Consider the following 23,452-nt stretch of genomic DNA (forward strand, 5'->3'; position numbering starts at 1 on the left):
TGTACGGAATAATCGACCGCTACTACAAGCAACGCACGTGCTTTTAAATAATTCATCCGTCCTCTGTCTGTACTTGCTAACTCTACCGCTAGTTGGCACATACACGTTATCTATACATCAAAAGGAGTAATGAAAATGTTGGGGGTGCACGCTATATATTAGGTGCGCGTTATCTATCGAAAAATACGGTATATGTATATTTCAAAGTACACACTTTTTCATAAAAAAGATAAGTATGTGTTTTGATTTTATAACCTTTAAATTTTAAGTACATAAAAAAGTAGGGCACTCGGCTTAAAATTGCATCCCGGCACCAGAACTCCTAGAGCCGAAATCATGTACACATTGAGTGTCAGATATCATTAACCAGAACTGAAAAAAATATTGCAGTAAGTACATTTCATGATTGATAAGCAATGAGGACCGGATTCTTTTCCTATAAAATTATCTAACTATTACCAATACAGATGACTCTCACTATACCTAACTGATATGGACAAAGAAATTGTTGGGTTGTAGTGGATAGTTTGTTAAATTGAATTTCCTTTAGTTAAATTGAAATTCCTTCCGAATTAGTAGTCTCTGGCACACAGGCAAGCGGGTTTATCGTCCCGTAAACTGAAGAAAATACCATAGAACCCACACTATTTCAGACATCAAATACGAGTGTTAGGGTTAGGGACCACAAGATCGCAGCACTTGTTTAGCCATCACTACTCTTTAGTGCATGCCGCTTAATTAGTGATAGCCTTGGGCCAGCTATCTCTGATTGGGTACCAGTGCAGATTGAACTGGCCACTCAGTATCCAAAAGTTAGATAGGGCTAAAAACAACCTCGCATTCTCCCTGTAAATGGGAATAAAAAGGCGTTAGCTGATTTTTTTTATTTTATATATATATAAAATCGTCCCGTAAACTGAAGAAAATACCATAGAACCCACACTATTTCACCTTATATATATATATATATATATATATATATATATATATATACAGTATATAAGGAGTATGCTAGGCACTAGTGACAAGATCAAGATAAGATAGAGATTCGTGACATGATTGCTTGTTAAGATCATGAGGCCATTGTGTGAGTGATATAATGAATTTGGAATGTTTAGAATTTCAGTATAACAGGCACTAGTGATAAGATCAAGATCAAGATAAGCTAAGGAATCATGACGTGATTGGTTGTTAGAGTCATGACATCATTGTGTGAGTGATGTCATGAGTTTGGAATGTTTGGAATTTTTCTGGGAAACATACGTGTCATTAACGTCACATTGTTTGTTTTGTTCATGTATGGGATGGTGAGATATAAGGATTCGTGTCATGATTGGTGGGACACTATGAACAAAATTCAGTATGGTGTATGGGGAAGCGACATCCATGTCCTGGATGTGTGTTGTTATCAGATGTAGATAAGTGACATAATTTGTTATTTGTAAATAAATGACGTTATTGTTTTGAATGGAAAAGGAAGATATATTAGTGGATAAGGATTCATGCCATGATTGTTGGGGATACTATGAATAAAATCGGGTGAATGGCGAAAGTGACGTCAGTGTCATGGTTGTGTGCTGTTGTAAGATGTAGATAAGTAAATAGTTTGCATATGGCATTGTGGGTGATGGTTAGAGATAAGGAATCATGATGTTATAAGTTTGGAAATTTCTGGGGAACATGTCTCAGTGACTTCACAGAGAGGTTGGGGGTTGGGGGGGGGATGCTACCTATTGACAATAGTCAATAGTTAGCATTAGACAATTTTCTAAAATAATTATTAGCAGGATAGCAGGTTTCTCCATTCCTGGTATTAATTTACAGTAGTGATTTTTTTACAATAATTAAACAGAATTGCCTTAAGGCAGGGGTTCTCAACCTTTCCCAGTGACATACCACTATATTTAATTCCAGATATTAAATGTACCAGTAAGGCAGTGGATCAAGTACCACTGGTGGTACAAATACCATAGTTTGAGAATCCCTGCCTTAAGGTGTAAAGTTATGGTATATATCAACTTCTAAACAGGATAACTGAAGAAAAAAGAAAAAACGTGTTTTTTTTTTGCTCCAACATTATCAGTATCAGTTGTAGGTGACATCACTAAAAGATACCTGCAAATTGCGAGCTTACTCATATCCCCCTTGGGTGAGGAGACATCTTCTGGAGGAGAGGGGGGGGAAGCATTGTTGGGAAGACCACTATCACTCTCTCGACTACCCTTTAACCATCACCACATAATGCTATTTTTTTCCATTCCAACAATTTCAGACATATGAGTGACAGAACTAGTCATATGGTCTTACATCAAAAATGCTTAATATGTTAAGGATAAATAATATAGAATACAACTCTAGCCACAGAGATATGGTTTGTCCCATGATTTCACAAAGTAAGATAAACTCACATCAACATCATATCCACCAGCATGCAAAAACATATCTGTGTGAAAGTTTCATTTTTAAAAGGAATGGTCAGGGTAAGGGGTCAGGTAAACAGTACTAAAAGGAAAAACAGTCAAGTCGAGTGCCTTTTCAGTTACTGCAATTCGTGCATCCAGTGCAGCTATCATATTGTGTTTTGGATGTTTTGTGTCCAGTAAAGTAAAAGAAAATAATGAGTGAACCACAAAAGTCTGAAATTTTCTTCTGCAGGAAAATAGCATTAGACAAAACTCTTCACACAGCTATAAAATGATGAAAACCTGTTATTATTTTAGAAGACATGTACATTGTGATGTATTTATTCAGATCACTTGGGATAGGTTATACAGGAAGTGGTCTGATATCCCCTCGGCTACATGCAAAAATGAGTTGACTACAAAATAGACCTAGTAACTGTTATATTCTGAAATGCCGAGATGGAGAACTAATGCTTGATGATACAGGAGCTGGTGGATGTAAAGTTTTCTCTATTAGTTGTGAAGAAGCTGTGAGATTTTCACCAAAAATGTACGTCATTGATAATCATTTACTATTTTTGGAAACTGAATTACAAGCAATTTGTATCATGGGAAAAATTATCTCTAATCATCTAAAGTCTTCAATGGTAAAATTAGACCTTCAAGATTTTATTCAATTTAATAAAGATGCTTTATTTCGGATATTTGCGAATATTTTACAAATACTGCTTGTGTATGTCTGGTGACAAAAGAATATGCACAAAGTTTAATGAGGCATGTTGTCATTTCCACACAGATGCAATATCAAGTGTATGGAGCTGTACTTACTATGGTATCCCATCTTAAGACTCCTTTCATGTGACCAACTATTTTGATGTAATGTAAAAAAGAAACAGTGAGTATGGAACATTTTCTTTACTGAAATCTTTGGAAAATGTTAAGAGTGTAATCTAAATATTTTGAAATATTTTTAGGTAATTACGTATCTCAATTTTTTTTCTGTAAATAATAATATTTCAGCAAAATTAAATATTCATTTGTAAAACACAAATGAATAAAGATGTGTGTTGTTGTGTTTTCCACATTAAAATGTATAATCAGTTATTCTGTTTGAAATTGATATATAAATCCATAACTTTATACCTTAATGCAAATCTGTTTAATTATTGTAAAAAATCACTATTGTGAAATTAATGCCAGGAACAGGGAACCTGATATCCTGTAATTAATTATTTTAGAAAATTGTCTAATGCTACCTATTGACATTGTTTGAGTTATCTGTAAAAATTTCGTTCACATACTCGAAAACCTGAACTGTTAGAATTTCGTGCATTTACAGAGAGATAGCAGATAATTTAACTCTAAAACATGACTTAAACTTTTAAAAAGTTTGGTATAGAAAAAAAAAGGATTGTACTCTGCAGATAACACAAATACAAATTTTGGCTTTCCCCACACAAAGTAAGATAAAAACACATTAAGAGCATATCCACCAGCACGTGAAAACATATCCGTCAGTCAACAGCATGCAGGTTTAATTTTTGAAGGAACAGTCAGGATAGGGTAGGGCAAACAGTACTATAAGGAAAAACAATCGAGTGGAGTGACTTTGAACTTAAGGAAATCGATCATCCACAGCATCTATTGTATTGTGTTGTGGTGTTTTGTGTCCAGTAATGTAAAAATAATGGCTGAGAACCAAAATTCATTGATATTTCTTCCTGTAAAGTTCTAATCGTTTGGAATTTGAAACAGAAAGTTTTTCCATAAAATATAACATCAGAGCTAATAAACACTGAAATAATAACAAATAACTATTTATTTGTAATTTATTTATTTGTGGTGCCAAATGAAGTAATGTAAGAAGAATGAAGGAAAAAGCATATGAAAAATCTACAGTGGGTGAAAAATATGAAGTTTCAGTTATCATTGGTATTATTGATGTTCATATTTATTTCCCAAAGAAATTTGTATTTCTGATGGAATTATTGTAAGATATGATATGACAAAATTGCCATGTAGTTGGAAAGAATTACCTGAAAGAGTTAAAAAAAAAAAAAGAATTCTTCATTAATAAATAATCATCAGCTGAACTGGGAAATTGGTTCACTATCTCTGGACAAACTAAGATAATAGAATCAACATGCAGATATCTAATATTTCTTGCCAAAGGAAGAGAAAAATAAAAAATATTAACTATTTTAATTGGCAGATCTGTTGTGAATTTAAATGATCTGAGTTGCCCTAAATATGAAAAAATTCCATGTACTTTTTATTTCTTTTTGGAAACATAATAAAAGATCATGTGCTTATAATAATGCTCAAAAATATATGTATTGATTATAAAAAATAAAAATGTAACCCTTAAATTTACTATAGTAACAAATATTCATTATGCCAAATGAATAAACTTTCAGATGAGAGTCACATTGTCGAAAACCACATGATGGCAATTCTGCAACCATGGGAAATCATTCCTTTGAACAACAGTTCAAATTTAACAATAAGATTAAGAGGAAAAATAGTGTATTTTTCACTTTATTCATTTCTGTATATTAGATTCAGTAAATACAATTTGTAGGTTATATTTCACTCAGATAAAATGTGTACATTTAAATGAACAACTTGGTGTCATTGATGTTTTATGGAAATGTAATTAAGTGTCACATGGAGAAAATCACGTGAATTTCACATAGGCACCCATGGCAAATCATACACTGAACATCAGCGCAATTGTTGATTAAAAAAACAAAAAATAGTATCTTTTTCACTTTATTTAATTTTTGAATGTTAGATTCAGTAATATGATATTCCAAATAATATTTTAGTCAAATAAAAGGCAACACAGAAATTAACACAGTATACTACAGAGCTAATATTCATTTGAAATAATAAGAAATAACTATTTATTTGTGGTTTCAAAAAAAAAAGGCTAATGGAGTATCCCTAACCCAAACAGAAGATGTCACACAAAGGTACAAGCAGGGATAGGAGATCAAAGAAGAGATAAGACTAATTTTTATTAGTCTTATCTCTTCAAGATAAGACTAATAAAAAATCTACAGTGTGGGAAAAATAAATTCACACACAATTTATTTATTTATTTATTTTGCTCAGATTTTTTGGCTAAAATATGTAGGGTAAACTGAATTTTAAAAGTAAAATAGAGAAAACAATTTGAAATATATATATATATATATATAATTTTTTACCATGATATAATATATGTTAAAGTTACCAAGTTATTTTAAATATAAACCAGTTTTTTTACTCCATTTTTCAAGTAAGCAAATAAACAAGTCAGTCAAGTTTGCACCTGCAAGTGTAGCTGACCCTGCACGTAGAGCAAGTCCAAGGCAACTCGTGGTAAAGATAGCATAAGCTCTGATCACTGTTCTTAATATTTACCCTTAATGCAAAGCACATCTCCAAGAAGGGGATGTATGATGTTTTGTATTAAAGGAAAGGAGCCATTACCCAGACCGGTTTCGACCTTTATTGAGGTCTCGTCAGTGGGAGCCAGGCTAAGAAATACTAAGTTTTAAGTAATACAGAGCTTTTAAATATTTTACCAATACAAGTTGCCAAAATTTACCATGGTTATTTAAATGGTTTAGGAAGGTTTGCAGTTCCTCTAAACTATGTCCCCAGAACATTAAATTCACATCAGAACTAGAGATTAACGGCATTCTCCCCTTCTTGGATCTAAAGATCAGCAGATTACCTGACTGTCTTAAATTTTCAATTTTTCGAAAAACCACCCACACTGATAGATATTTACATGGTTCTTCTCATCACTTCCCTCCTCAGAAACTGGGCATCATCTCCACCCTTGCCCATCGCGCAAGATGTCTCACTACCACAGAAGAAGAACTTCAAACAGAGCTTAACTTCCTGAAAAACACCTTCTTAAATAATGGATATTCGTCTCGTAATATCACTGAAAGTCTGAGACCACGCCAACATCCTCAACAAGAAGATGATTCCAACCCAATCACTTGTATACAGTTACCATTTATCAGCTCTCTTACCCCAAAACTATCTAAGATTTTGAAGAAATTCAACATAAAGACCGACTATACCACTCTTTCAAAACTTTCTTCTTTTCTCAGTCGACCAAAACCAAAACACAACCAACTGCATTTTCCTGGTGTTTATAAAGTTTTGTGCGACTGTGGTCGACCTTATTTTTGCCAGACAGATAAATCTGTTTCACTTCGTCTTGAGGAACATAGACGTGACATCTCTTACAATAGAACACGAGCGAGCACCCTTTCCAGTCATGTTCTCTTCTCGGCAAACTCTAACCTTGAAGAACAGCCACATCAAGTTGATTGGGAACGCACTACTAATTTATATATATATGCAAGGATGAGTTTGAAAGAAGGATTATCGAATCAAAAGGAATAGTTCTGGACCCTTCACATTTGAACAACAATCTAAGCTATAATTTGCCTGATTCCCATAGCGCAGTAATCCAGTACTGGCGTTCTAAAATTAGCTGTCGCACACATTCAATTCATGCCAACGGTAGCATGCGGTCATCTATTCAAATATGACTGTTACTATTCTACTTTTATTAAGCTGGAAAGTCCATGTTTTTTACCTTGTTATTTTTATGTCTTATGTTTTTTATTTCTCACCTGAAGACGTCGGAGCACCGATGAAACTAGTCGTGATTTATTAAATGTTTTTGTTATACTTTCTCGGGTTCTAGTCAGTTAAATTTATTATATATATAGAACCATATCAAAATTCTCCACATCGAGTTCCCACGTACGCACAACAAAACAGCTGGTGGAAATGAGGCAGCTTAAGATAACACAAATGAAAAATCAACAGTAGGGGGGGGGGAATAATTCACCCGCACACACACACACAATTTATTTATTTATTTATTTTGCTCAGATATTCTGGTTAGAATATATAGTTAAACTGAATTTTAAAAGTAAAATTGAGAAAATACAATCTAGCTTTAATTTACTAGTCCAAATACCAAGTCTTTGTACCAAAGGCGCACTACATTGTGGAAAATAACAGAATAGGCAAGCGGTGAATTTACTTTTCTTCCCATGATGTCGGTAAGTAAAGAGGGTCCAGAAGCGTGGGAAAAAAACATACCCATGAGCAAAGGAAATAAACGAAATGCCTAGTAACCTATAAGGAAAAAAGAGTGAACTACATTTTCAGACTTTTGTTTGTGTGTGTATGTGTGTGTGTGTGTGTGCGTGCGTGCGTGTGTGTGCGTGTGTGTGAGGGGGGTACACCGATGATAGTTTATAATTAATTATTCAAAAAATCTCTAGATGCTGCCGCCAGTTCTTCACTCTAAACTAAAATTCCCATACTCAATACTCACAACAGCACACAACCATGACACTGACGTTGCTTCCCCCATCCACGCTACCCCTATTTTGTTCCTGGTGTCCCACCAATCATGGCACACACCCTTATCCACTAATATATCTTCCTTTTCCATTCAAAACATATTACTTATTTACAACTGACCAATTACGTCACTTATCTATATCTGATAACAAAACATATCGAGGACACGCACTTTGCTTCCCCATGTATCCTACCCCTATTTTGTTCATAGTGTGCCACCAATCTTCACACGAATCTTTATCTCTAACCATTACCCACAATCCCACACGAGGACAAAACAAACAATGTGACGTCAATGACACATATATTCCCCAGAAAAATTGAAAACGTTCCAAACTCATGACGTCACTCACACAACGACGTCATGACCTTAACAACCAATCACGTCACGATTACTTAGCTTATCTTGACCTTGATCTTGTCACTAGTGTCTAGCATACACAATAAATATACAACATAATTTTTTTGTAATTTTCGTAGAAAATGTATATGTAAATAAATATGCCTAAATATAAATATATATAAATGTATATAAATGCAAACAAATGTAAATATAACGAAAAAAAAATCTGAAATTTTCCTTGTTGTTTAACATAAAACATCAAGAATGTGATTTTTGCCAATGAATTGAATTAAAAATTTAAACAAAAATGAAATATTTTGCAGTTAAATAAGTTTACGTCTTTTAAAACTTTGTCTGTGTTATCTGTGACAAATTTTCTGCTTTGTTAATCTGGAGCAGTTGCCATGGCGCCAGTGGCAAGATGTTTTATCACGTATTGCACCTGTCAAACTATAAAACGCCTTAATTACGAATTTGCCTAGAGAGTTAGAAGTCTTGCTACTCTTCTGAGTGTTGCATTCTCAGATCATCTAATATCGTAACTATTGGAATAATTCATTCAGAATGAGTGATAATCTCAGCTGTGCTGTGTATTGTTATTAATGGTTGAAGAGAATAGGAGGTGGGGTAGTAGCTAATAGTTTGCTAAATTCAACTATGAAACACAGTCCTTTTATGTCCGTATGATAGGTTTCACAAGTTTATTCTGCTATATGCAGAGGTGACCACTAGTTATAAACATTCATTATACAGCATTATATAGAGAGCTTACCAGAACATGATCTTTTGCATCGGAGTTGCCTTACCACTGAGCTTGTCACTGAGTAGAACCACTGGTGAGTTAAATGTTTCGTCGTGTCACTCATTGTTGGGTGATCCAAGGCATTTCCCGAGTATTTAGAGAGGCATTCCGTACATAACAAAGCTTTAGGGGATTAGTTTTTTCTGGGGGATATGAGCGGTCTTCTCGGTTGTATGGAGAAGACCGCTCATATGTCACTGAACGCCCTGAGTAGTGAATTAAATGATCCTTCTGGCCACTTGTTGAGATTAGAGCGATCTGGGGGATCGGCTAATTTATGAAGAATACCCTTTACTTATACAGTAGTTCTCGCAGGAGAATTCTTACGAAAGCACAAGATGAAAATTTTACAGTTAGGATACGTTACAGAGAAGCGGATGCTTCTCTCACTCGCGTCTCTGAATCAAAAAAGGGGCTCTAGATGGCTACGAGGAAGAAAACCATCAATGAAATCATGCTGCTGCAAACTTAGGATATTCTGGAGGCTTTTACTAAGCTCTATGAAGCCTCCTCGGATAAGCAAGCAGCGGACGCTGCAGGTATGTCACACATAGTACGTTTCGTTTTCCGTCTGATCTTTATTTAGGTGATCCACAACATTTCTATAGCAGCAGGTGAAATGAAACGAGCGGATAAATCAGTGCAGATCAAGAAAATTTCAGAGCCAGATGGATTGGAAATCGAATTTTATAGAGTAGCATAAAACAACCTCTTATCGATACTAATCAGGCTCTTTAATAATTTCTTCCAGAGTGGGTACATGCCAGCGGACATCACTTACAATATTCCTCCCCAAGAAAGACAGAGGTGACAATATCATAGAAAACTGGCACCCCACTGCACTCAATAACATACACTATAAGTTTTTCACAAGAATAAACCAGTTTGATAGTGAACGGCTACATATCAAATCGGATGTTTACTTTGCGAAAGAGAACGTCAGAGTTGTACTTCAAGTCCTCTACTTTTCTCTCTGATATCAGAACAGTTTCTGAGATGGGTGAAGAGTACCTCTTATCATGGTGGTATTCTTCACCTATCATCAGTCATCAACCGTCCCAAGAATGGAAAACTATCGCCGATGATTTAATCTGTACCTTCAGAGATATTTTGAAGTATTTCTATGTGTTCTATGTAGTATATTAAAGAACAAGTTCTTTAACATGCTACATCCGTTAGGAGAAAGCAGCGGACCTGAGGCAACGCCTAATAATAACAAGTTTTTATTCCCAACTAAACATCTTACAAATATCATAGGAATGCCATTCCTGGTAGTTCAAACACTGATGACAGAAGACTTGACAAGCAGGAGCAAAATCATTTTACATGAATGGGATATATCGGTCTTCTCTCCTTTTCAATAACAGCCATCATCATCAAAATTGTAGTCATCCCAGCACTACGACTCGTCATCCATCTTAAAGATATCAGAGAAAATACAGAATCTGATATGCACAAACCCTTACTCCATTTCTTTTGGAATTGTCGCGAACAACAGGTGGAACTCCAGCATTATATTCTTCATTGTTTACAAGGCGGATTTGATTTCCTAGGTATCATATATCGTTCCTTTTCTAACATTAGAATGATTAAGAAAAGTATTTTCTTCACTCATCTTAGAAACCACCTAGTCAAGTACTTTCTATGATATTCTCTATCTCACTTCAGTGTAGGTAACCACAAAGGAGCTCACGTCTAAAGGATTCCCTTTAGACGTGAGGGGAGGGGAGACAAAGTTATCTTATTAGACAAATATCAGCTAAAGGAATAAATCTGTAATCTCTAAAATCCAAATTATTGTATTCAAAAATCATCCAATTGCATAATCACTTAGCACCGAACTTGAAAATTCCCGTATCCAAGATATGGGAATTTTTTCAAGTCGCAACTATACCAGGCAAGACTTGTCCTGCAAGGAAGAACACGGGAGTGTTCCAGTAAAGGGAAAAGACTACAGTAAATTTCAGACCGACAGCACAATTTTTTTTTATATGTGGACAGCTTAGAGCAATGAGTTTGTAATCACTTCTTTTATTACTGCTCTCTAATAAGATGTATTTGGTTTCGTATTAGTATAGCCTGTGTGTTCCCATTTGACGACTTCCCATGAGGAAGTCTTATTTCTTCAATCTCTCCCGCCAATCACTAGCAAATCGAAGTCATATTTCTATTTACAGAAGTCAAGTACCATTTATGGAGAATCTGGAAGTGGGATGCACAAAAATCCAGCAAGCAAGCAACGGTACCTCTACGGTAACTCTCGGTTCATAAAGCATTGGTGCACACCACCAATACTATGTAGGTTAAGAAATGACGGAATTCAAATTTATCTGACGTTTCCAACAACCCTTTAGTAACTTCAGGTCAGAGGGAGGGGAGTCCTATGAAACCCTGGGAAGAGAAGGACAACACAAGATGGATTATCCCAGTGGGAGCTCTCACCCAGATATGGACTTAACATACACCCTTCTGTCTTTCCTTCAGATTTTCAGGAGCAGCATAGATGATTTTGGAGGAAGTTAGAATGAACTTGTAACTGAGGTCTCGGTTTAGACCTATGATGTTCTTTTGAACAAACTGAATTGCCACGTATCTAAGGAGAATCAACTAGTTCGAGACAGCTGTCAGGCCAGTGAAACCTTTATCAAATGCACTATTAAAGGCGAATTTACGGACGCTTGGCAGTGGACGTGTTTTTTTAAGTAGTGCAAGCTAAGCCAACTCGATGACTTCGCTTGCACTACTTAAAATAATCTCAGAGCTTACGAGGATTGTATTCCCATAAGCTCTCAGGTCAAATTTAGGAAACTTTCCTAGTTTCTACAAACATTCGACTTTGAAATAATATGGATTTTTAATATCCACTATTTCTATGTAATTTATTATACAATAGCTTGGTGTGCGGGATATTTCATTTTCCTTTTAAAAAGGCGCCATAATTCAATATTTTCATTTTTTTCCTTCTTCCAACTTATGATAGATAATAAGGATTCATTCACGTGACAAAAATCCGGAGCAATCTGCGACCATTTTAGCTGCGCTAAAAAAAATATTTTTTCATATAGTAATTACTATAATCTCCTTATTAATTATTTAATGCTTCCATCATGCTTTTAGGCAGTATACCCCAAAAATAGCGATATTGACGAGTCAATTTTTATCTATTGCCATATATATGAATTATAAAAAAATTACGAAATTTTAGAAATTACGCGCCTTCTTTCATGTCCCATTTTCAGTAATATGTCATGTTATTACTAGCACTGTTCTCACATTGGCCCAACCATACCGTTCCTACCTCTGCATAACGATTTATCTCTTAGCGTTGATGGGAAAATGTTTCCATCCATTATAACAGTCAAAGTTTTTCATGATATTATGTGTGATATAGTTAACGAAATAATTTAGTTAGGGTGGATAAACATTGATTTATTGGCCAAGCAACTTTAGTTTTCAGGTAACTTAATTAAAATATCTATAAACAGTTAAACTATACGAATGTGTTTAATTATTGTTAAATACATGTAACAAAGATATAACAAACGTGTTTAATTATTGTTAAACTAGGACTTCGTTTGTAAAAAGAAATCAGCAAATAACACCGCTTAAGTCAGAATGGTGATACATTGCAGAGAAAGGATAGCCAGTGTGAAAGAAGTTCGATTTTAAAATTTGAAGTGCCACAGTGCTTTATAAAAGTGAAATGCTCAAAAAAACACATATTTGTTTATATGGAAATCTAAGTGGGGGAGAGAGAAAAGAACACCGCGTTATTGCTTGATGTGATAGCCAGATAAAAGAAAACATCACATAAATAAAGCGAACAAGAAGTTAGGTCGCACTAACGTAACTGCTACCGATACTCCTGCGATTCATTTATTATTTAGTTACCTTTAAACTTTCGGGAATCTTTTTTTGTATTTTTTCGTCTAACTCCACAATTTTTTTTTATTTTTTTTTAAATTATGGAATAAAAAAAAAGATTAATTTTTTTATTTCATAATTGTTTGAATGGGAGAGATTTAGAATTTTTCATTTGATGAAACGATGCAAGTTATATACAGTTCAGACAAACAATGTATTTCCATTAGAAGCAGACTAAATACATCAACTCAAATTATCGCTTTTTGTTTACTGCTTGTTCTGATAAATATTTCTCCCTGCTTCGGGAATCTTCTAAAAGCTAACTTCTTTTGTTTGCTTATGAGAAAGACATTATGCTGAATATGTTATTTACTACTTTTTACTTATTACTTTTATTTTTTTTTAACTGATGTAACCAAAAAGCTTTAATGATCATGTTAATTTAACAATTACGAGAGAAGCATTTATAGGCCCCGAGACTAGCGCTTTGGGGCCAATAATCCTTAGTTGTTATTATTACGGAAATACCAGTCTTATAACGTTTCGCTTATACGACGTTTTTCAATTATACCTAGCGCCCATTTATACGAAGGAGGGATTAAAAGTTCTAATGAACATCCAGAACAAAAATCGATTAATTTTATGTCTTCTTATATATCCAAATAGAAAAAGAATAAATTATTATAATATGATGAAACACGGGGGTTAAAGGATTTTAAGATATGTTCTTTGTTGTAATTATATCAATTTCTTGAATATCATTTTTGTTCTAGGTGTTTAACAAATCGCCCAGCCTCCCAACGTACAATACAGCAGTCGCTCACACGATTGTTTTAGCAACAAGCGGCTCCCGTGAAACAATCGCTGCGCGTTTCCGTGGCTGTTTATTTACAACGTTCGTTGCTTATTACATCTCTTTGTGTTTTGGTGTTTCTCTGTCTGTAAACTGTAAACTGTTTATACCTATTCATTTCTTTTATAGTTGTTATAATGTCATAGCTTTGATATAATTCCAAGTATGGTTGCTATTGCTTCAAGCGAAAAGAAGTCACGTAAACTATTACATTACCTACTACCAATAAAATTATTAAATTTGCTGACAATGGTGTATTGGAGAGACCGTAGGCTAAACTTACCTCGCACTACTATTGTAATATTTGTTAGAAACAAAGATAAAGTTCTTAGTCAAGTGAAAAGCGCGACACTATTTAATACTACATTTATCCGTCAACATTACAATCTTATTGACGAAATGGGAAAACTTTATGTTGTAGACTGATGACTGAACAGGTCGGCGTATTCCTTTAAGACATGCGATTCAGAATAATTTTTGCATTTCCGAAAATGATTCTAAATATTTCTTTTGCCTAACTGACGTTAATTAATTCTTTATTTACGTCATTTACGAACATATATGACTACTTAAAACATTACTTAGCTATTACATGCATTCCGCAAGGAATAAAAAGGGTAGATTAACTATACGATGAAATTCGCTAGGCAACGGTGGTTTGGAACCTAACATTGCGTACGATCAGGTATGTATGTATGTATGTATGTATTATTATTATTAGACCTCCCTGAAGTCAGCAACTTCATATCGAAAGGCCTTCTACACAAACAGCTCATCATATCGTGATTTGAATGCATTCATTGTCTTCAGACCTGTTACATTGTTACAACCACCCTCAACTCACAACGTAAAGAAACAACAAAAAAAAACGGTTCTTATCCATTTGCTTAAGACCTAGTTATACATCGTTCAGGGAAGGAGGCTTGTTCTCCCCTGTCTCCACCCATTCTATGAAAAATCTGTTAGTCATTAATCTGATAATTACCCCTTAATAACTTATCTGACTCGATGACGTCCCATCGCTCATCGTCCTTCTATCCCCTAGACTCCACAAAGGCATTCCCTCAATCAGTAGCGCACTCAGGATTTATTTTTTTTGTGGGGGGGGGGGGAGAGTTGATTAGACGATTTGAGAATACACACTACGCATCGCATAAGACCTGTGACTGAGCATAACGGTATACACCGTTATGCAATGTTATAAAATGCAGTCATCACATCTATATGCCTACATATCAGTGTTCTCGGCATCATTGTCATAAAGAGGTGCTCTGTCCTCACAGTTTTAGCAAAAGTCTTCGAAATTTCAGTCCTTATCTACCAACATCACAGATCCCTCATCTCCTCTAAGATATCTCCACACCATCCTATATTCTGCTTCCCATCTGTACCACCCAAACTTTTCAACCTTACAAGAACATGCTGAAAATTTGTGATGATCGCCGTGAATGAATTGAGGTAGGACCAAGTAACTTATACTTTATTCCACATATTCTCCACAAAGTGCTACACACCTGTTATAACGCTGCTACCATTTGAAAACCTCTGTTAGATCCTAAATGAAGGAAGTTTGGAAAGAAATCATTCATTTAGGGTCTAACATATAAAAATTGCAAACATAGAGAAATACCTGCACATCAGTTGCAATTAAAAGTGAAACTTCCTCACTTTATGTAAAAATTGGTATTCTTTATGTAAGCACCTTATATTTAAGCTTGGTGATTAATTTGAGATTTCATTTCTTGTATGTCTTAAAAAGGAGGGATAATGTGAATTAAATTTAAGCCTTACTTAAGCTATTAAAATCTATTGTCAGTCATCAGTTAAGTATTATTTCCTGGAAGGCCTAAAGCTACATGCATACTGTGTAACGCTGGCGGGTATAGTTTATTCGGAAAATCATGTAACCATGTATTCCATGAATCTGAGTATATCAGCATCGTAGAAACGAAGGATAAGCCAAAGGGTGAAATTAGTAAGGAACGTGTGCAAAAAGGGGATGAAAAAGAGGGCGCTCTATAGGAGAATAAAAGGGGTTGAGCCTGGAACACAGGGCTTTTCTCTTGATCTCGGGTCGTATCGTTTTCTTGCTGAGTGGTTCGGAAGTTGGCGGGCAGTTTCGGGTAGGGGGTGTGAATTCTGTGATGTCGGGCAGCGTGCGTTCGTAAAGAAATGAAGCTGGATTCTATGCAAAACTGAAGAGAAAATTCCATTCCTAGCAGAATGAGGCCGTCGCTGAAAAGCCCCATAGAGTTGTACCTGAAACACAAAGATCTGAGTTCGTTTTTCGGCAGAAGGAATGAAGATAGCGTAACCCCTACGTTGGCGTATAGACAGCCAAAATAGATGAGAAATATCCAGACGAACACGTGGTGTAAGACGACACGGAAAAAAGTCGGTAAGGTGTAATTGCTCTAATTTTGTGTGAATGTTCATTAGAAGAAAGAAGATTGTTTATGATTTTGAAATTAAGACTTTATAGTAAGGAACTCTATGGACAATCAATATTTAGAAAGTTAACCTCGTTTGTGAGTAAGAAGAATTGTTTAGGAGAGATCCTTTGTAACTTATATGTGATAGGATTAACTTGATGCGATATGAAAGGTAGAATTTAGTGTCTCAGTAACATTAAACTGGTTGATAGTTTGTTCTTAAGAGAAATACTACTGAAAGGAATGTGCTCAACTTAACATCGTATACTTTTATCCCAATGTGTAATTACTGTGTTTAGCATGCCTTATAAGTTTTAACTAGTTTTGAATGTATTAATCTCTTACTTCTAGTTTATTTAGTATTGAGCATAATTAAGTGTATGAGTTTGTAATGTGTTTTAGATAGTCCAATAAACATGTCATATTTTCCTGGACCTGAGTCATGCCTGATTAATTCCAAATTACCACTTATAAAAATAGAACCTATTTTGGCGGGAAGGATTTAGAGAGTGAAAATAAAACTTAGATTTAGGTCACGACTACAATAATCTAGATCTACACGGCAGTTAAATAAGATATTGTGTAAGAAAGCTATGAATCTAGTATTGTCTCCCTGAGTAAGGATCTTTTCTACTATAGGATACTGGCTGAGGCAGCAAAATATAAATTTGCCAGTATCCGAAGAGGAGACAAACCTAGATATAAAATAAAATAAAATAAGATAAAGATAATAAAAAGTAAATAAACATCAAGATAATAAAAAGTAAATAAACATCAAGATAATAAAAAGTAAATAAACATCAAGATAACAAATAAGACACAATTTAACAATGGCGCAACCGGTAGGATGATAAATATATAACACCTCCCTCTGAGAAAAATGTCGTTCGTTAAATTGTCTTTCGATAAATTGTTTTCGGTGAACTCTCTGGATACCGAGAAAAGTTACTAATTAAAATCAACCTCTTACCCGTGTCAAAGCATACAACAAGATAGAATAGAAGATATCTTGATTTATGAAATATCCGTGTTAATGCATGCTTATTATTTAGAGAACAGGAAATCACAGTTTCAGAAATTTCTCAAGAATTCCTGAATATTTTAGCTTATTCCTTTAATATTCGCGGTTTCTCTTAAAATAGAATTTAAGTGTTTATTCTAGTGATAAAATTCTATTATAATGAATAGTACATTTTAGTATATAGGGGAAAATAAAATGTAATTATCATAACGTATTAGGAAGGCTCAAAATTTGATAACTGTAAACAAATTATTTTATATTGATACAATACATCGTATAGATATGCGACTATATATTTGTTGAAAAAAGGAGCGTGAGATTATCCAAGTACATTGTAAAGCCAGGATAAAAAGTAATATCATTATTTACATTTTTTTTATTATGATGGAATTTAAAAAAATACAAGCCATAATTACTTGGTAAGGAATTCTGGATCTTTGTCTAGTCACAAACAAATTCTTTGCCTGAATTTAATCTGATTGTGTTTGTCAAAATGAATGTTTCTCTGGATATCATTTTCTTAAATCCTTTTTAATTCTCCGAAATTATACCATTTTTCAGTTCATATAAATTTATTTTTATATGTCAAAAAACAAAAAATCATCCTTAACGCCGTTTCAACAATAATAAGTGATACGTAGACTTTATCTCTACGTTTGGAAAGTTTCTGTTTAGTTTCTTTCAAATGTTTCTTACTCAAAATAGAGATTTCTTTTTTCATTTTCCAAATTATGAAAGCAGAATCTAAGTTGCTTCACTTAGTAGATTTGCGTCATGATTGCTGAGTGTTTCAAACTACACATCCAGATTTTAAACAACGTAATATACATTCCATTTTTCAGCATTTGTGAATACACTTGGCCTTCCATAAATAAGAGAGCGTTGCTTGAAAATCTGTCAGTCATCTGACATGGTTTTCTGCCCACAATGACTCATAACTCAATATTTTAACTCATAGCAGATATTGAAGAGGAAACAATACCTGTAAAACATCATTATCAGAATTTAATTCGTTATATTTCTTAATGATAGTATTAACAACATCGTTATAACTTTCGCTACTATCATTGCTATTCCTATACTTTGATTTTTTTTACATAGAAACTTTTATCACAGCAAGATCGAGGTGCTTGGCTGTAACGTAAGTTGAAAGATGGTGATAATTTTCCGATTTTCTTATAACTGCATCACTAGTAGTTACAATTACATGAATTTCAAAAAGATCTTGAAGAAGAAGAATATTTGTTTAATAGAAGAATTAACTTTGACTTACAACATGTTAGTAGTAGGGATGTCAGTCTGAACAAGATCAAGATCAAGATAAGATAAGGATTCGTGCCATGATTGGTCAGACACTCTGAACAAGATCAAGATAAGTTAAGGGTTCGTGACGTCATTGCTTGACAAGATCAGTGACGTCATTGCTTGACAAGATCAGTGACGTCATGAGTATGGAATGTTTGGGAATTTCCTGGGGGAAACATCTGTCAGTGACGTCACATTGTGTATTTTGGTTTACATGTGGAATTCTGGGTAATTGTTTGCATATGGAATTGTGGGTGATGGTTAGAGATGTGATCGAGTATGGAATCCTTGGAATTTTCAGGGTGACACATCCGTCAATAATGTAATATAATGTTGTGTCTTTGATTCGAGTGTGGAATTGTGGGTAAAGGTTCAGGTATGGAATTCTGGGTAATGATTTGAGTATGGAATTCTGACAAATTGAGATGTAGATAAGATAAAAATTAGATAAGTGACATCACATTGTGTGCTTGATTTGAGGGTGGACTTGTGGGTAATGGTCAGAGCATGGAATTCTGGGAAGTGGCTGTGTTTGTCATTGACATGAGATGAGTTTTTTGATCATGTGTGGCATTATGAGCACTGATATTGGAATTCTGGGGAGTTATTTGGTCAAGTATTGAGTCTTTGGCTCGACTGTGGAACTATGGGAAAATATTTGTCAATATACCAGTAGACATTTTCTAAAATAATTAGTTACGATATCATTGGTGTCCTCCTCACTTCTGTAGCTGAAATTTTAATTTATTTTTCAAAATGTCGTATTTTTCTTTAGCATTAGTAAGTTTAACTGAAGGAAATGAGATAAACAAGGGTTTGGACTGTGCGTTAGCATTTTCTTATTAGAAACTTTTTTTGCCAGAACAAATAAATAGTTTATACTTTCTATATACTTTGTTTATACTCTGTAGTATACTTTGTTAGTTTCTATGTTACAAAGTTCCAAACAAGTTTAGAGTTAGTGTAAAAGTCAACAGTGTCTAATCATGACTCATATCCTCCCTTTTGATGTTTATGCAGGATCCTTCTGTGATGCTAATGACACCAAAATTCTAATTGAGATTATTAGTTCTGGGTTTTGAGCATATGGACAAAATGTTTAGAGATAACTCAAACAATGTTAGTAGGTAGCATTAGACATTTTTCTAAAATAATTATTTGCAGGATATCAGTTTTTCATATTTTTTCTTTCCCGACATTAATTTTACAGTAGTGATTTTTATTAAATTTATGTTTTCTTATATTATGACGTATTATGACCTGTGTTAATGATTCTGCTTAAACATTACTTTGTCACCGATTTTTACAAATATGGTTCCCATAGTTCCACAATCGAGCCAAAGACCCAACCCTTGACCAAATATCCTCCCAGAACTCCAATCTCTAATCATTACCCATAATGTCACACATGAACAAAATCTCATCTCATGTCCATGACAAACACAGCCACATCCTAGAATTCCACACTGACCATTGTCCACACTCTAGACAAACACACATGCCATAACTTATCTAATTCTTATCTTATCTACATCTCAACGTTGTCAGAATTCCAAACCCTAACCATTACCCAGGATTCCATACTCTTACCATCTCCCAGAATTCCATACTCAAACCTTTACCCACAATTTCCCACTCGAACCGAAGACACAACGTTATGTCATTGAAAAATGAGTCACCCAGGGAATTTCAAAGGATTCCATACTCTATCTTATCTTTAACGATCACCTGCAATTCCATAGTCAGAATTCCATATGTGAACCAAAACAGACAATGTGATGTCACTGACACTGACAGATGTCACTGATTTCGGATTTCCCCAGGGAAATCCAAAGGATTCTATACTCAACCTTATCTCTAACCATCACCCACAATTCCATACGCGAACAATTACCCAGAATTCCATATACGAACCAAAACAGATAATGTGTTTTGGTTCGTATATGATTTGTGTGACATCACTGACAGATGTGTCCCCGAGCGAAATTCCTAACATTCCATACTCATGACGTCACTGATCGTATCAAACAATGACGTCACGAAGCCTTATCCTATCTTAGCTTGATCTTGTTCAGAGTGACACCCCTACTATTCCCTCTCCCTGAATTCGTATTAACTTATTATCCTTATTAACAACAGACCTCAGAAAATAAGTTTCTCTAATAAAATCGCTCTTTACAATAAGACTGATAAAAATTCTGATGTATACTTCTAGCACCTGCTGTGTGACAAATGTAAACTTTTTTAAGGAGCCTTTGTGTTGTGTTTACTATTTTTCTTTGTTTTCATATCATCAATATGATGATGATGAAATCCGCTTCGCATCACTGATGATGATGCACAGAACTACTTCGTTTTGGAACACATTTGTTTACGAACTAACTCATTATTGCCATCTTTAAAAAATATTGCAGATATTTCTCATACATTTTACTCGTTGTTAGGGATATCCACAATGAAGTAACTTAAATTAGTCTTTATTTAAAAATTATTATTCATAAGTAAATGTTTTAAATAAACACTTTGCTGACCTCGATGTCTTGGAACAGGACAGAATTATGGTGAACTCTGAGAATACCCAATTATTTCATTTCTTATACAAATAGAATGGGCAATTTCAGATCGGAAAATATAAAAAATCACGAATATCTCGAGAAATATTTCTGATATTCCCAACAATCAGGAATTTTAAAATTATGAATTTTTCTGCAATTCTGTGGAAGAAACTTTAGGTGGAAGTGCCTAAAAAAGTGTGCGAGGGGAAAAATAATTTACTGCAAGATATCTAGTGCTGAATTAAGCAGGACTTCTGTAATATCAACATGACTTGATGCACTGGATGTGTTAAGCTCCTCTGTGGTGAAAAGACTTGAACAGATTTTGAACAATGGATTTGCTACGATGGAGATGGGGAAATTATTTATTTTTATTGAGTAATTCCGAAATTGCCCACAAATCAAGCTAACGCATATTTAAGACCACAATCAATAACAAATAACACCACAAGAAGGAACAAGTGATATGGAGTAGAGAGAATATGTTCAGTGATTTAAATTCTTCATATTCTTCATAAATCCATATTCTTCATCTTCTATTGCTTAACTTTCAATATGAGATATTTTGCTTTTAGAGAAGATGAAATTTTAAAAATTATGAATACCAGTCCAAAGTTCAAAATACATGTTGAGGCATTTTCTCCGTCATCTTTCACTCTGGAAAAGTTATATCCTTTTAATACTTCGATGAGGTTAATCAGTTTTAATTATAAAATGCTAAACAAAAAGAAAAACATGCTTATATGCAAATACTTTAAATTCATCAGGATGTAAGTACTTTAAATTTATCAGGATGCACTAAAGATTGGGGTGCAGTCAAAAAAAATTGGGGTGTGAAATATATTCTGGGAATTTTCGGAAACTAAAGCTTTCAGGAAAAACCTAAAAATGGGTATTAATTACCAAGAATCTCCTATTCGCTATCGCTACTTCCGGCGAGTTATATTCGAACAAATACGGTATAACGAAAGAAATTATGTAAATTCGAGAAATAAAGCAATCTCGCAGAATTTTAAAATGACATAGAAGAACACATTGTTATTATTGTTATTGAAGATATCTCCAGACCGAAACTACTCATACAACATCAATCGCACATTTCATTAAACCTACTGACGGATACAACCATAATAAAGGATTGCAGCAACGCATTCCACTCATTTAGTACTTTCCTGGGGAAAACTCCAGCCACATACAGATGCTTGTAACGCTCTTACTTAAATTTCAGTGATAAAACTACGTTTAAAATATTTCCTCTGCATTATCCCTACCCATACCAGCCATTGCGTACAATCTGAATTATGCAGATATAGGGAAATATCACTTACGCAGCATATATGCAAAACACTTGGCCACGTGCGTCAACACGTATTCCACACAACTGTATTTAAGGATGCTGCTGCTGCTGTTCAGTTATCGTCAATAGTGTTTATTACACCAGGAAAAACAAAGAATCTTTCGATGTTCAATAAACGACTTACTGCGGCTCCTCTCTCTGGAGCCACGACTTTCAAAACAGCAGTCTGATTGATTGCTAAATCAACTCCACTGTTTTCAAAATCATATTTTTCCACTGATTAAATTACCCGAATTGCTTGTTCCAAGAGGCGCAACTGTGGTCCTACGACAATCTGTCGGAAACGAAATCACCGTCTGAGGACGCTTTTAGGAACAAACAAAACTTCCTGTGTGCAGCATTTGACAGAATTATTTAATTAAGGTAGTTCCTAAATAATATCTTACCGAATTGCGCGCAGGGAATTGAAGAGGATCGGTGTTAACAGTCGCAGAGGAAGGTCCAATAAAAGTTTTTAATTCAGTGGCCATTATGTATAAAATCCTTTTACTGACTTAAATGTTTCTGTGATGTTCCCAGCCATCTGTCTATAAAGCAAACAGTTACAAGCACACAGACCACCTTCATTATCAGCAGTCGCCTCTGTAACCTCTCCGCTTCTTAATCTCCAAGAGTCCGATCCGACTATATTTATGCACAGTAATCTAAGTGTGTGTGTGTGTGTGTGTGTGTGTGTGTGTGTGTGTGTGTGTGTGTGTGTGTGTGTGTGTGTGTGTGTGTGTGTGTGTGTGTGTGTGTGTGTGTGTGTGTGTGTTGTCTGCGCGGTTAGCCCAGTGGCTATGCGCTTAGCAACCTTATGCCTGGGGAAGGAGTGTGCTAGGTTCGATTCTCGTCGAGGACGTGAGGCTCTTCCTCAGATATAAACAAGTTAGCGTCATGGGCGTGGACAGCAAGGTATTTCCCCTTAGTTTATCTGGGGTTTTCATTCCGCAAGCAGGCAAACTGGCCCAGTGAAGACATACGGATAATGTTGAATATCGTTAGGGGGATGCAGGAGAGGAATGGCGATCCGGCTGTATTAATACGTCAGTATACCTCATTAGAAGGGTGACCTAATGGAGGACTTAACCCGTCCTAGATGGATGAGAAGTATAGAATAGGATAATCTAAGTGTGACCGTATTAAGACGG

This window comes from Typopeltis vanoorti, chromosome 1, assembly GCF_054136105.1.
Source record: "Typopeltis vanoorti isolate ZY-2024b chromosome 1, IOZ_Tvanoo_1.0, whole genome shotgun sequence".
In the NCBI taxonomy this organism is placed as follows: domain Eukaryota; kingdom Metazoa; phylum Arthropoda; class Arachnida; order Uropygi; family Thelyphonidae; genus Typopeltis; species Typopeltis vanoorti.